Source organism: Zalophus californianus, chromosome 15 (genome assembly GCF_009762305.2).
Source record: "Zalophus californianus isolate mZalCal1 chromosome 15, mZalCal1.pri.v2, whole genome shotgun sequence".
NCBI lineage: Eukaryota > Metazoa > Chordata > Mammalia > Carnivora > Otariidae > Zalophus > Zalophus californianus.
Window position 1 is genome coordinate 605,976 of NC_045609.1, and position 16,516 is coordinate 622,491.

Genomic DNA, 16,516 nt, shown 5'->3' on the forward strand with positions numbered 1-16,516 from the left:
ACATCTCATTATAGATTTGATCTGCATTTCCCTGACGATGAGTGGTGTTGAGCACTTTCCCATGTACTTGTTGGCCATTTTTTAATATCTTTGGAAAAACGTTCACTTCCTCTGTCCATTTTAAATTGGGTTGTTTTTTTCTAGTGAGGTCTATGAGTTCCTTGTATATTTTGGTTATTAACCCCTTATCAGATATATGATTTGCAAATACTTTTTCCCATTCTGTAGGCTGCCTTTTCATTTGTTGTTGTTTCTTTTGCTGTGCAGAAGCTTTTTAGTTTGATGCAGTCCCACCTGTTTAATTTTGCTTTTTTCCTTTGCTTTTGATGTCAAATCCAAATAATCGTCACCAAGACCAGTGTCAAGGAGTTTACCCCTATGCATGTGTTTTCTTTTAGGATTTTCATGTTTCCAGGTCTAAATTCAAGTCTTAAATTTATTTTGAGTTGATTTTTGTATGTGGTGTAAGATAGTGGTCCAGTTTCGTTCTTTTGCACGTGGCTGCACAGTTTTCCTAGCACCATTCCTTTCCCCATTGTATATTCTTGGTTCCTTTGTACTAAACTAAATGAACATATTTCTACACTCTCTATTCTGTTCCATTGATATGTGTTTTTTTTTTTATGCCAATAACATACTATTTTGATTACTGTAGCTTTGTAAGATAGTTTGAAATCAAGAAATGTGATGCCTCCAGTTTTGTTTTTCTCAAGATTGCTTTGGCTGTTCAGGGTCTTTTGTGATTCCACACAAATTTTAGGATTTGTTTCCTATTTTTGTGAAAAAGGCCATTGGGGTTTTATTAGGGATTGTATTGAGTCTGTAGATTGGCTTTGGTAATGTGAACCTTTTAACAATGTTAATTCTTTGAATCCCTGAACATGGGTTCTCTTTCCATTTGCTTGTGTCTTCTTTCATATGTTTCTTGAGTATCTTATAGTTTCCAGTGTATAGATCTTTCACCTTCTTGGTTAAATTTACTAAGTATTTTATTCTTTTTGATACTATTATAAAATTGAATTGTTTTCTTAATTTCTCTTTCCATATTTATTGTTAGTGTGTAGGAACTATACACAGCTGATTTTTGCATATTGATTTTATATTCTGCGGCTCTACTGAGTTCATTTATTAGTTCTAACAGTTTTTTTGGTGAAATCTTAAAGGTTTTTGTATATCTGAGATCATATACAGAGACATTTTTATATCTTTGTGATTTGGTTGCCTTTATTTCCCCTTTTTTTTTCCATTTAGTAAAAGAACCATTTTTTAGTTTAAGTCAGTGAATTTATTATGCATATTTTAAAGTTGATTTTTAAAAAGTTCTTATTTAAATTCCAGTTAGTTAATAGTCACTGTAGTATTAGTTTCAGGTGTACGTTTAGTGATTCAACTGACGTGCAATACCCGGTGCCCATCACAAATGTTCTCCTTAATCCCCATCACCTATTTAATCAACCCTCCCACCCACCTCCCCTCCAGCAGCCCTCAGTTTGTTCTCTAGAGTTAAGAGTCTGTTTCTTAGTTTGCCTCTCTTTTTCCCCCCAGGATCATTTGTTTTGTTTCTTTGTCTTTATCTGACTGACTTATTTCGCTTAGCATAATAAATTCTAGCTCCATTCACATTGTTGCAAATGGCAAGATTGCATTCTTTTTTTTTAAGATTTTATTTATTTATTTGAGAGAGAGAGAATGAGAGATAGAGAGCACGAGAGAAGAGGGTCAGAGGGAGAAGCAGACTCCCCGCTGAGCAGGGAGCCCGATGTGGGACTCGATCCTGGGACTCCAGGATCATGACCTGAGCCGAAGTCAGTCGCTTAACCAACTGAGCCACCCAGGCATCCCAAGATTGCATTCGTTTTGACAGCTGAGTAATATTCCATGACATATACATATATACCATTTCATATAATACTCTCTAGCTCCACCCATGTCATTGCAAATGGCAAGATTTCATTCTTTTTTATGGCTGAATAATATTCCTGTGTGTGTGTGTGTGTGTGTGTGTGTGTGTGTGTGTGTGTGTATCACATCTTCTTTATCCACTCATCAGTCCATCAACATTTGGGTTCTTTCATAATTTGGCTATTGTTGATCTTTTATTTATTTTTTAATTTTTAAAATTTTTTGCCCTCAAACATTTTATAATTTTATTTTTTCTTTTTTTATTATTATGTTCAATTAGCCAACATAAAATACATTATTGGTTTTTGATGTAGTGTTCAATGATTCATTATTTCCCTTTTTAAAAAACCTAATTGTCCTGGTTACAGCTTCCAGTACTATGTTGAATAAAAGTGGTAAAAGTGGACATCCTTCTCTTATTCCTGATCTTAGAGGAGAAAGTTTTCAGGTTTTCACTGTTGAGTATGATGTTAGCTGTGGGCTTGTCTTACATGGCCTTTACTATGTTGAGGTACATTATTTCCATACCCAATTTGTTGAGAGTTTTTATATATATCAGGAAAGGATGTTGGAGTTTGTCAAATGCTTCTGTATCTATTGAGATGATTACATGAATTTTGTCTTATATTTTATTAATGTGGTGTATCACGTTGATTGATTTATAGATGTTGAACTATTCTTGCATCCCAGGAATAAATCCCACTTGATCATGTGTATGATCCTTTTAATGTACTGTTGAATTCATCAGTTTGCTAATTTTTTTTTTTTTGAGGATTTCCTAATCTGTGTTCATCGGAAATACTGGCCTGCAATTTTCTTTCCAAGTGTCCTTATTTAGCTTTGGTATTAGGGTAATGTTGGCCTCTTAAAATGAGTTTGGAAGTGTCTCCTCCTCTTCAATTTTTTTGGAGGAGTTTCAGTTGGATTGACATTAATTCTTTAAATGATTGATAGAATTCACCAATGAAGCCATTTGGTCCTGGATTTTCGTTGTTGGGCAATTTTTGATTACTCATTCAATCTTCTTACTGGTAATTGTTCTGTTTAGATTTTCTAATTCTTCATTATTTGGTCTTGGAAGGTTTAATGTTTCTAGGAATTTATCCATTTCTTTTAGGTTACCTAATTTGTTTGTGTGTAATTGTTCATGGTAATTTCTTATTATCCATAGTATTTCTGTGGTATCGATTGTAATGTTTCCTCTTTCATTTCTGACTTTATTTATTTGAATCCATTCTTTTTTCTTTAGTTAATCTAGCTAAAAGTTTGCCAATTCTGTTTGTCTTTTCAAAAGACCAGCTCTTAGTTTTATTTGACTTTTTTTTCTTGTCTCTGTTTTGTTTATTTGTGCTTTGACCTTTGTTATTTCTATCCTTCTACTGACTTTGGGCTTACTTTGTCCTTTTTCTAGTTCCTTGTAGTGTCATGTTAGGTTGTATATTTGAGAATTTTGTTTTTGCTTAATGTAGGCATTTGTGTTTGTAGTCTTCATTCTTTTAATTACTTTTGCTGCATCCCCTAAGTTTTGGTATGTTGTGGTTTCATTTTCATTTATATATTTTAGGGTAAGATATATTTTTTAAAATTTTTCAAAATATATTTTTGAAAATTTCTTCTTGAGCTTTGGTTGTTTAGGAGCATTTTTTTTAAAGATTTTATTTATTTATTTGACAGACAGAGACATAGCAAGAGGGGGAACACAAGCAGGGGGAGTGAGAGAGGGAGAAGCAGGCTTCCTGCCGAGCAGGGAGCCTGATGTGGGGCTCGATCCAAGGACCCTGGGATCATGACCTGAGCCGAAGGCAGACGCTTAATGACTGAGCCACCCAGGCGCCCCTAGGAGCATTGTGTTTAATCTCCACATATTTGTGAATTTTCTAGTTTTCCTCTTGTAATTGATTTCTTTTGTCATACTCTTAGGATCAGAATTTTAAGCTGATACCAACTTAATTTCAAACACATACAAAAGTTCTGCAGTTTTACATACCCCTCTTCCATATGTTACGTTTTTGATGTCACAATTTACATCTTTTTATTTGTGTATTCCTTAAGAAATTATGGTTACAATTATTTTTAATTCTTTGGTCTTTTAACCTTTATACTAGTGTGAAATCAACAAGTGATTTACCTACCATCCCACAATATTATAGTATTCTGAATTTAATTATATTTACCTTTATCTAGTGTGTTTTGTACTTTCATATGCTTTCCTGTTACTAATTAGTGTCCTTTTGTTTCAGCTTGAAGGAGTTCCTTTAATATTTCTTGTAAGGCTGGACTAGTGGTGATGAAATCCTTCAACTTTTGTTTGTCTGGGAAGCTTTTTATCTCTTCTTCAAATTTTAAAGAGAACATTGCTGGATAAAGTATTCTTTTTTTTTTTTTTTTTAAGGGTGGTTTTTTTTTTTTTAATTTATTTGACAGAGAGAGAGACAGCGAGAGAGGGAACACAATCGGGGGAGTGGGAGAGGGAGAAGCAGGCTCTCTGCGGAGCAGGGAGCCCAATGCGGGGCTTGATCCCAGGACCCTGGGATCATGACCCGAGCAGAAGGCAGATGCTTAATGACTGAGCCACCCAGGTGCCCCTGACTAAAGTATTCTTGGTTGGCAGATATTTTCTTCCAGCACTTTGAATATATCATCTCACTCCCTTTTGGTCTGTAAGATTTCTTCTGAAAAATCTACTGATAATGTATGGGAATTCCCTTTTAAATAAATAGTTGCTTTTCTCTTGCTGTTTTTAAGATTTTCTATTTATCTTTAAATTTTGATGCCTTAGCGTGGGTATCTTTGTTTTCATCTTATTTTCTACTTCTTGGGCTTCTTAGATCTGGATGTCTGTTTCTTCGTTTAGGTTAGGGAAATTTTCAGCCATTTTTTTCTTGATTAGCTTCCTGCCCCTTTCTCTCTCTCTTCTCATTTTGGGATTCCTATAATAGATATATTGATGGTATCCCATAAGCCATCTTCACTCTTTTTCATTTCTTTGTTTTTGCTTCTCTAATTGAATGAATTCTACTATCCTGTCTTCAAGTTTGCAAAGCCTTTCTTCTAATTAATCAAATATGTTATTAAATCTCTCTATTGAAATTTTCAATTCAGTTAATATATTCTTCAGCTCTGTGATTTCTGGTAGTACTTTTTAAATGTTTTCTCTTTGTCAAAATTTTCACTCTTTCATGCACTGTTCTCCTGACCTTGTTGAGTGTCTTTATAGCCATTATTTTGAACTCTCTAATGGGTATATCACTTATCTCTATTTCATTAAGATTGATTTATAGAAATTTATCTTGTTCTTTGTTTGTAACATATTCTCCTACTTCTTTATTTTCCTTGACTCTTTATTTTGGTTTCTGCACATTAGCCACCTCTCCCAGTCTTTATAGAATGGTTATGTGTAGGAATCAGCCTTGTCAATCAGTGTGACCACAGCTCCTTTTTGCCTCTCAAACCCTTGTTATTTCAGTGCTGCTATATTTGTTCCTAGTGGCTCTAGTAGTTGAGTGTGTGACAAAAAAATGTCAGTGTCCAAAAGGGGAGAATTGAAGTCAGCACCTAGATGTAGGTTGAGTGGAAACTGGATTGTCAAGCAGAAACTGGGAAAGTATGTAGTCAAACTCGGAGATGGGCATTTTTGCCTGCTCTCTTGAGCTGAGCCCTGGTATGTAGCTGTGAGCCACATCCCACGTCCATTTAAAAACTGCTTCTTTGCTTGTCATGGTCTTGGGGGACTCCTGAATCTAAGCCCCATTGATTATCAGATATAAGATTGGGGGATTCATGAATCTAAGCCCCATTGATTATCAGATTTGGGGGCCTGTTCCTTGGGTAGGATACTTAAGGTTTGAGGTGCTAGAAGTGTGTTCCAAACTCTTTGCTCCTCAGGGAGAAGCTGAGAATTGGGGTTCTTTCCTGACTTTATGGCTATGTGCCAGGGGTATAATTTATGGTGAGAGTTTGTCTCACCTTTTTCTATCCATTTTGATAGTGGTATTTTCTCAGTCACCTGATGGGTAGGAGTCACTCAACTTGTTTCCAGATTTCTCTCAGAGGGAATTGCTTTGTGTGTAGATGTATATTTGAGGTGTCCATGGAAGAAGGGAAATTCTAGAGCTTCTTACATTGCCATCTTTTTTGAGATGTCGTCTTGGCAGATAGTTTTTTAACTTTATTGGAGCAAGCTTGAAGCCAGTTAAATAATTGCCATAGGATGTTGTTTGGACTATAATTGCTATCATAATCAATATTAACCTCTTTTATATCTAACTTTGCAATCATACTTTAGCATTATTTTTTCCATTGAAAATAAATATCCATTGTCTTAAATTCTTTTTTGTACCAGGATCTATTTAGCTGTTTCCTTCATTAATAAACTTTATAAATCTTTGCTAACTTTTTATTTGTATGAGTCATGTTTTCAATTATTTTGAAAACTGTACTTTCAGTAAATCTTGACCATGTTTATTTCTTTTGACTTCTTTTTATGAGCAGGTCAACCTCTTCAAAGTGTACATTTTCTTTAGATAAAGTAATATCTGTGATCCAAATACAGCTGAGTTTATGGGCCCAGGAGACATTCTTTTACCTTATCTTAATATTAATTTAATTAGTTCAATTCATACAACTTTATTTCCATAATTCTGCTTAAATCTGCTCTGTCCTGCCTAAAATGGGGATACAAATATGAAACATTTGCAAATGAATTATGATAGTCTATTTAAAGACTATTTAGAGCTGAACATGGCTCAGTAACCTGAATTTGAATAAGTATCAAGCAGGAGTCTTCTCATGCTTATGCTGGGGCACCTCAGAGGTACTGCTTGTCTACTAACTTGATTTGAATTGCTATTTCTTCCTTATTGAGTGATATTTGGTCATAGTGCAGTTAAATTAATAATTGTTTCATTGTATCTCAAGCTATATCTGGGTCACGTGTGTTGCCTCAAGTTTGGACAGGTCAAGATTTAAACCACATTGTTAAATATGGGCAAATTTGCAGTCTATTCTATAATCTGGGTTTGACTGTTATGGATCTACACTGGGGAAGGGGTGTGATTTCTATATACCAATAATGAAACAGCAAAAAGAAAAAGAAACTGATCCCATTTACAATCACACCAAAAACAAAAACATGCCTAGGTTTAAACCTAACCAAAGAGACATAGTTTTTATAACAGGTTGACTGTCAGTGTCTAGATGTTCAAGCCAAGTAGGAGGCTACAGCATCAATAAAGAGGTAAGACTCAGGTTTAGTCTGCTCAGATTATGAAGGACCAGGATCAGGCAATGATTTCACCCAGTGCTACAGTCAGCAGGTGGTTTCCTACCAGCCTTACCTCCTGTATTTAAGTAGCTCTTGAGATATAAGTGATTAGGAGGAAATAAATTCCTGTCGCTCTACAAAACAAGGCAGTGTGTTCTGGATAAGGAAGATTGCCCTGGGAGTCTAGTTCTTCTGGAGGATCCTAATGATTAACATTCTCCCAATATCTCCAGCTTCTAGAGTTGCCCTATAATATTATCTTGAATAAGCTAATCCAGCTAATCCTTAACAGGAATGTGTGATCTTATTTTCAGGAGGTGGAAACAAGAATACTATGCCAGTCATTGTTTAATAAAATCTTATGTCAACTCTTCTTTTTTGGCTTCTTTTAGAATTCTTTAAAAGACAACCTTGTCTCTGAAAATAGGGCCTTAATATTTGTGGAAAACATTGTATGGAAATTGTTACTAGCTTGGAATTAAACCAGTAAAATAAGTGTAGAAAAAATATTAGAGTGGAAAACTCAGAGCTATAAGACCTGGAGGTGGGATCTAAATTTTCTTTGATTCTATTTTTTTTTAAAGATTTCATTTATTTATTTGACAGAGGGAGACACAGCAAGAGAGGGAACACAAGCAGGGGGAGTGGGAGAGGGGGAAGCAGGCTTTCCGCGGAGCAGGGAGCCCAATGTGGGGCTCGATCCCAGGACCCCGGGGTCATGACCTGAGACGAAGGCAGATGTTTAACGACTGAGCCACCCAGGCGCCCCTAAATTTTCTTTGATTCTAATTTTTAATTTATCTTTCCATTATCTTAAAATATTTCTCCTTCTTTATGTTTCTAGTATTTTATTAGTAAGCTAAGTTTTTCACTTTTATGCATACTTTTCTAAAACAGGTCCAGGTAAGATATAGTGTCTCCTTACTTTATTTTTATAATATCCCTATTGACCAAATAATCTAATTAGGGGAAACAACAGGCCTTAATTTTTAGCTAAATTTTTTTCCTTTTGATCAGTATTTGTCTTGCAGACCTAATCCACAATTTCCCTTGCTTTATATTATTTTTTTCTTTCCTTTTTATTTAGTCATTATAGTCTTGGTTTATTTAGTGTCTGGGCATATTCTGCCCTGACCCTTTATTTTTTAGAAATAGTGAAGTGGTTGAAAACTGGGGGAAAAAAAAAGGAGGATAGATAACTTATGACAATCACTGATGTCTCAGAGTTCACCCCATAATGTTTGCCTTGCATCAAGTAGTCAAGTAATTATTCACTTGACTGGTTCTGCTAGATTTTATGGGTCCTCTGGTTTTGTTCCAGACTTCTGGCTTATGCTGGAAATTAAGTCATTACCCATTTTCATTGTTTATTATATCATATTGTTGGTGGCAACCTGAGTTTATACATGGTCTGCTTGTTGAGGCTGCAATAGAAATTCCAGTAGGGAAAATAAACATGGACCCGAGTCAGAACTATGGTCGTTTGGCCCATCCTCTATCTCTCCATGAAAGTGTTTTAAGGAGAAGACCTAATCTTTTCCTATGGTTTTATCTAAAATGGCCAGAAATAAACCCTAAATACCATCCCATTAGCAGGCATTTAATAAACGTTGATGCTTATTCATTTCATTTATTCAGCAGCTGCTTATACACTGAGGGCTCAGGATGGCTTGGTGGCTAAGTGTGTACGTTCTGGTGTCAAGTTGCATGGTCCACATTCCTTCCTTGCCACTTATAATCCATATAACTTGGGTGATTCACTTGAACCATCTTTGTTCCTTAGAAACATTTCATGCATCATAGGATCAAATTATATTTATAGCATCTGGTTCATGGAAGCACTAAAAAAAAAAGTTTCCTATTATGCAGTGAGGTCATGCTAGCAAATGTGAGGAATCTGAAGTTCCTTCAGAAACTACTGCTACCTCTAGTAGTTGACAGTATAATATGTATAATCTTAACATGGCTGGCAACCTCAATTTTTACTTCTTGTCCATCTTAAAGTTTGATTCTGCTTTTTGTTGCATCTATACATCTTGTCACACATACAGATAAAGATTCCTAAAGCACTGGTAATTAACATAAATTTTACTGATGTTTTCTTTAGGAGCTGGAGAAGTTGACATTGCACATTGTAAATTCACTAGTTAGCCATTTGTTCTGTTCCCCAAGTTTCTCTCTAATTAGCCATATAAGTACCCTGGCTTCCCTTTCAGTTATCTTTTCTTCTTCAGAGTTTCTCCATATTTCCTTCCTATTCCAGAACAGTCCACTCTGTATACGGTACTTGGCAAGGCAAAATCCTAGAAATTAGCAGATGTTACCTCATGTTCTACAAATACTGACCCACAGGGTATCAGTTTATTCAGTCCAGATACAACAAGGTCAAAAGTGCTATAGCAAAGAAATAAGTGCTTTGTGACTTCATAGAGGGAAGAATTTATTTCTGACTAGGGATGCTGAGGGATTTCAGGGAGTGAGAGTTCAGTTGGACTTTGAAGAATGAGTACTGTTTAGCGTTATGGAAATGGATGAATGGAGAGTGGAAGATGAGAGAAGAAAGGGCATTTAAGATGGAAGGAACTGAGTATGTGGGAGCATAGTGAACCGCTGTGTTTGTATAAGGATCAGTTCAACTAGACAGCAAATTGCAAGTTTGCATCAAGGAGAGAAATAAGATTTACTCAGATAAAATAATTCAAGAATATTACAAAGCAAGGAGAAGATGCGCAGTGATATGGGATAATACGAGTTCAGAGGAGGGAGAGTATGAGTGGGCTAGGGTAAACCAGGAGGACATAATACATGTCTTGAAGGGCAGTGAAGGTGTGGAAGGGCTATATTCTTAAAGACAATGGTTCCTAGCACTTTCCCATGGGATCTTACCTTTCTAGATTCTCCACAGAGCAAAGTGTTTCCATGGCTAAGTTAATTTTCTAGGGCTGCCGTAACAAAGTACCACAAACTTAGATGGATTAAAATAAAAGAAATGAACCACTCATGGTTCTGGAGGCTACAAGTCTGAAATCAAGGTGCCAAGAGGGCTGTGCTTCCAAAAACTATAGGAAAGCATCTACTTGCCTTGTTTAGCTTCTGGTGGTTGAAGCAAACCTTCGCATACTTTGGCTTGTGTCAGCCTAATTTCATTCTCTACCCCTGTGTTCACGCGGTTGTGTTCCCCCTGTGTGTGTTCGTGTCTAAACCGCCCTCTTCTTAGGAGGACACCAGTCACCGGATTCGGCCCACCCTAATCTAGTGTGACCTCATTTTAACGTGGTTATAGCTGTTGTCTTAGCTCTAGCTGATAGAACAGAATACTCTTAGGCTAGGAGGCATAAACCATACAACTTTATTTTCTCACAGTTTTGGAGGGTGGGAAGTCCGAGATTAAGGCATTGGCAGATTCTGTTTCTAACGAGAGCGCACTTCCTGGCTTACAGAGGGCTGCCTTCTTGCTGCGCCCTCCTGTGGTGGAGAGAGAGGGGGAGGGGGAAAAGGGAGATAGAGTGAAGGGGAGGGGGGGAGGGAAGGGAAGGCGAGGAAGACAGGGAGAGAGGGGAGTGGGGGGGAGGAAGCACTGTCTGGTGCCTCCTTATAAAGGTGCTAATCCTATTGGATCTCATTTAACCTTAATTACTTTCTTCAAATACAGTCACATTAGTGGTTAGGGCTTTAACATTTGAATTATCAGGAGGACACAATTCAGTGCAGAGTATCTACAAAGATTAAGATCAGATTCACAAATACTGGGGGTTTAGACTTCGATAAATCTTTTTGGGGAACATGATTCAACTCACAACAATGGCCGAATAAACTTTGGAAATACTCTTTATCTGTTTTTTTAGATATTCATAATGAAATTTTGCATGTTTTAGGTTCAGAGAAGTCCTAGAGAAAAAACAACAAAACTTTGATGTTTCCCAAATGCACATGCCCAGGAAACTGCCCTTTTAAACATTTATAATATCTATTAACTCATTCTCAGAAATGAACTCTGGAAAAGAGTGTCCTAGAATATTTCAAAATTGGGAGATCCCTTGTTCCCCACACTTGAAAGGGCTGTTAGATAGCACCAGCTGTGCAGTAATTCAGAAAGACAGACCCCCAAGAACCAAATCTGGCATGAAGTAAATATGAAACTCTTTCCCCTGAAACGTCTTTGCCATCAATGTCAAGGTCAGGGGAAGGGAAGCCTACGTGACATGCCCCCTTCCCCCTGAATTATCACAAATATCCCTCAAATCACAAGTCACTGTTTTAAAATGTATTGTTCCTTTGTTTCTATTTCTGTATACGTATTTTGTTTGCATAGGTTTTTTTGAGAGTTGTGGAAATTGGGGACAGTGACTAAACTTAATGGCTGTTTGACATGGTGCAGCTTCAGGATAACATCTGCAGAATCAGAAAGCCAGGAGTGACTGGGATAACGCAGTCTGTGGGTCTGTGAGTGACCCTGTGAGACCGCACCCATCTTCCGTGGGTGAGACATGTGGTTCTGTCCCATGGCTCCTGTGTCTCAAGGACAGGGAAATCTCAGCAAACACAGAATTTCAGAAGATGGGCTAGAGGAGGTTGTACTTCAAGAGCTAATATTTTATGACCTATTCATTTTTTGTCAGATTGGAACTTAATGCAGGATTACATTTAGAAAATTATTTGGAGTCAGATCACAATGGCTTTCTTAGTTTAACTTTCCCAAGTTCTTGTAACTGTGACCAGAGAATCGATTACCCTGGTACTTTGCTGTACCTGTTTGTAGTTTTCAAAGAGCCAGGCTTATTTATCCTTGATTTATAAGACTAACTGGTTAACTTTGGCTTCTGTCTTACTATCTATAAAGAGACACTGGTGATTAATTGAAAAGCACTAAGATTTTGAGAACATAAGTCATTGGTTAAAATCAGGAATAGGTGGATCCAAACATTCATCCTCCAAAGCACTTAACTATAAAGCCATATTTTTCACATAACCAGAGACTAATTCAGTTAAGATAGCTGTCTGCTATCATAAATAAAGTACTAAATGTCTTCCATAACAGCATATCCTAATGGAAAGACCAGGGACAAAGGAAATGTTATAGGTTGGTCTTGATCCTAAGCCTTCTCTGAAAAGAGGACGGTCAAATAGAAAACTGTATGGAACTGACTATTCAAAGTGCAAATAAATTTATCATTAGCCATTAGAACACAGAAATTTGTGAGAGGAGTGCACCTAGGGAGTCATTTGGCCCAGTTCTCTAAATTGCAGTGATGAGACAAACTAACACGAAGAGAGGAAACTAAAATCAGTGTGCATTTGTTGAATGCTGTCTGTGCCTTGTGCTAAGTGCCCTTACATTTCATATCCACGGCCACTCTGTAAGGTTGCTACAGCTATCAAAGTTTTGTAGTGGAGAAAAAAAGAAAAAGATTTAACTTTTCCATAGATGGCACAGCTAGTAAAAGTGTGTACTTAAACCCAGTTTTTCTTTTGTCAAATGTTCTTGACCTATTTAAGATGAAATAATTTGCCCAACTCCTAAACAAGCACATCCATTTCCTGACTTCTGGTCTGATTTTTTTTTTCTTGTCTTGCTGTATTATTTGAAGATCATTATGCTAAATTACTGATCCAAAGTCAATCTACTGAATCATCCACTCCATGGATCAAATAACACTGTATACAGAGAAGAACACATGTAAGTATTTAAATAGTAGCACGTAAGCAGCATTTTAAAAGAAAGGAAATCCTCACTGCATGATGGATTGCTATATGTTAGAAAGAAAAGCACAAATGAATTGTCCCATGTGATATTCCAATACTTACCAAATGTTTTATTTTTTATTTTATTTTTTTAAATTTTATTATGTTAGTCACCATACATTACATCATTAGTTTTTGATGTGGTGATCCACGATCCATTGTTTTTCTATAACACCCAGTGCTCCATGCAGTACATGCCCTCCTTAATACCCATCACCAGGCTAACCCATCCCCCCTCCCCCCTCCCCTCTAGAACCCTCAGTTTGTTTCTCAGAGTCCATCGTCTTTCATGGTTCGTCTCTCCCTCCAATTCCGCCCCCCTTCATTTTTCCCTTCCTTCTAATGTCCTCCATGCTGTGCCTTATGTTCCACAAACAAGTGAAACCATATGATAATTGACTTTCTCTGCTTGACTTATTTCACTCAGCATAATCTCCTCCGGTCCCATCCATGTGGTTGTAAAAGTTGGGTATTCACCCTTTCTGATGGCTGAGTAATATTCCATTGTATATATGGACCACATCTTTATCCATTCATCTGTTGAAGGGCATCTCGGCTCTTTCCACAGTTTGGCTATTGTGGACATTGCTGCTATGAACATTGGGGTGCATGTGCCCCTTCTTTTCACTACATCTGTGTCTTTGGGGTGAATATCCAGTAGTGCAATTGCTGGGTCATAGGGTGGCTCTATTTTTAAATTTTTGAGGCACTTCTACACTGTTTTCCAAAGCGGCTCTACCAACTTGCATTCCTACCAACAGTGTAAGAGGGTTCCCCTTTCTCCACAACGTCTCCAACATTTGTTGTTTCTTTCCCTGTCCATTTTTGCCATTCTAACTGGTGTGAGGTGGTATCTCAATGTGGTTTTGATTTGAATTTCCCTGATGGCTAATGATGATGAACATTTTTTTCATGTGTCTGTTAGCCATTTGTATGTCTTCTTCAGAGAAGTGTCTTTTCATATCTTCTGCCCACTTTTTGACTTGATTATTTGTTTTTTGGATGTTGAGTTTTAGAAATTCTTTATATATCTTGGATACCAGCCCTTTATCTGTAGTGTCATTTGCAAATATCTTCTCCCATTCTTTGGGTTGCCTCTTCATTTTGTGGACTGCTTCGTTTGCTGTGCAGAAGCCTTTTATCTTGATGAAGTCCCAAAAGTTCATTTTTGCTTTTGTTTCACTAGCTTTTGGAGATGTATCTTGGAAGAAGCTGCTGTGGGTGATGTCAAAGAGGTTACTGCCTATGTTCTTTTCTAGGATTTTGATGGATTCCTGTCTCACATTGAGGTCTTTCATCCACTTTGAGTTTATCTTTGTGAATGGTGTTAGAGAATGGTTGAATTTCATTCTTCTCCATGTGGCTGTCCAATTTTCCCAGCACCATTTATTGAAAAGACTGTCTTTTTTCCATTGCATGTTTTTTCCTGCTTTGTCAAAGATTATTTGACCATAGAGTTGAGGGTCTATATATGGGTTTTCTATTCTGTTCCATTGGTCTGTATGTCTGTTTTTGTGCCAGTACCATGCTGTCTTGGTGATCACAGCTTTGTAATATAGCTTGAAATCAGGCAACGTGATGCCCCCAGCTTTGTTTTTCTTTTTCAACATTTCCTTGCTGATTCGGGGTCTTTTCTGATTCCATACAAATTTTAGGATTGTTTGTTCCAGCACTTTGAAAAATGTCATTGGAATTTTGATCGGGATGGCATTGAAGGTATAGATTGCTCTGGATAGCATAGACATTTTAACAATGTTTATTCTTCTGATCCATGAGCATGGAATGTTTTTCCATCTTTTTGTGTCTTCTTCAATTTTTTTCATGAGTGTTCTGTAGTTCCTAGAGTATAGATCCTTTACCTCTTTGGTTAGGTTTATTCCGAGGTATCTTATGGTTTCTGGTGCTATTGTAAATGGAATCGTTTTTCTAATTTCTCTTTCTACAGTTGCATTGTTAGTGTATAAGAAAGCAACTGATTTCTGTGCATTGATTTTGTATCCTGCTACATTATTGAATTGCTGTATGAGTTCTAGTAATTTGGGGGTGGAGTCTTTTGGGTTTTCCACATAAAGGATCATGTTGTCTGCGAAAAGAGAGAGTTTGACTTCTTCTTTGCTAATTTGAATACCTTTTATTTCTTTTTGTTGTCTGATTGCTGTTGCTAGGACTTCTAGAACTATGTTGAACAATAGTGGCGAGAGTGGGCATCCTTGATGTGTTCCTGATCTTAAGGGAAAGGCTCTCAGCTTTTCCCCATTGAGGATGATATTCGCTGTGGGTTTTTCATAGATGGATTTTATGAACTTGAGGGATGTTCCCTCTATACCTATACTCTGAAGAGTTTTAATCAGGAAAGGATGTTGTATTTTGTCAAATGCTTTTTCTGCATCAATTGAGAGGACCATATGGTTCTTCTCCCTCCTCTTATTAATGTGTTCTATCACATTGATTTGCGAATGTTGAACCACCCTTGAATCCCGGGGATAAATCCCACTTGGTCGTGGTGGATGATCCTTTTAATGTATTGTTGGATCCTATTAGGTAGGGTTTTGTTGAGGATTTTGGAATCCATATTCATCAGGGATATCGGTCTGAAATTCTTTTTGATGGGGTCTTTGCCTGGTTTGGGGATTAAGGTAATGCTGGCCTCATAGAATGAGTTTGGAAGTTTTCCTTCTGTTTCTGTTTTTGAAACAGCTTCAGTAGAATAGATATTATTTCTTCTTTGAATGTTTGGTAGAATTCCCCAGGGAATCCATCAGGCCCTGGACTCTTGTTTTTTGGGAGGTTTTTGATCACTGCTTCAATCTTGTTACTGGTTATTGGCCTATTCACGTTGTCAGTTTCTTTGTTTCAGTCTTGGCAGCTTAGAGGTTTCCAGGAAGGCCTCCATTTCATCCAGATTGCTCACATTATTGGCATATAGTTGTTTATAATAATTTCTAATAATTGTTTCTATTTCCTTGGTGTTAGTTGTGATCTCTCCCCTTTCATTCATAATTTTATTAATTTGGGTCCTTTCTCTTTTCTTTTGGATAAGTCTGGCCAGTGGTTTATCGATCTTATTAATTCTTTCAAAGAACCAACTTCTAGTTTCGTTGATCTGATCTACTGTGTTTCCGGTTTCTAATTCATTGATCTCTGCTTTAGTTTTAATTATTTATCTTCTAATGCGTGGCTTAGGTATCGTTTGTTGCTTTTTCTCTAGTTCTTTAAGGTGTAGAGTTAGTTGGTGAATTCAGGATTTTTCTGTTTTTTTGAGTGAGGCCTGGACGGCTATGTGTTTCCCCCTTAGGACCGCCTTTGCAGTATCTCATAGGTTTTGGACTGATGTGTTTTCATTCTCATTGATTTCCATCAATTGTTTAAGTTCTTCTTTGATTTTCTGGTTGACCCAAACATTCTTGAGCAGAGTTGTCTTTAGCTTCCAAGTGTTTGAATTTCTGCCAAATTTTTTCTTGTGATTGAGTTCCAGTTTTAAAGCACTGTGGTCTGAGAATATGCAGGGAATAATCTCAGTCTTTTGGTATCAGTTGAGACCTGATTTGTGACCCAGTATGTGGTCTATTCTGGAGACAGTTCCTTGTGCGCTCGAGAAGAATGAGTATT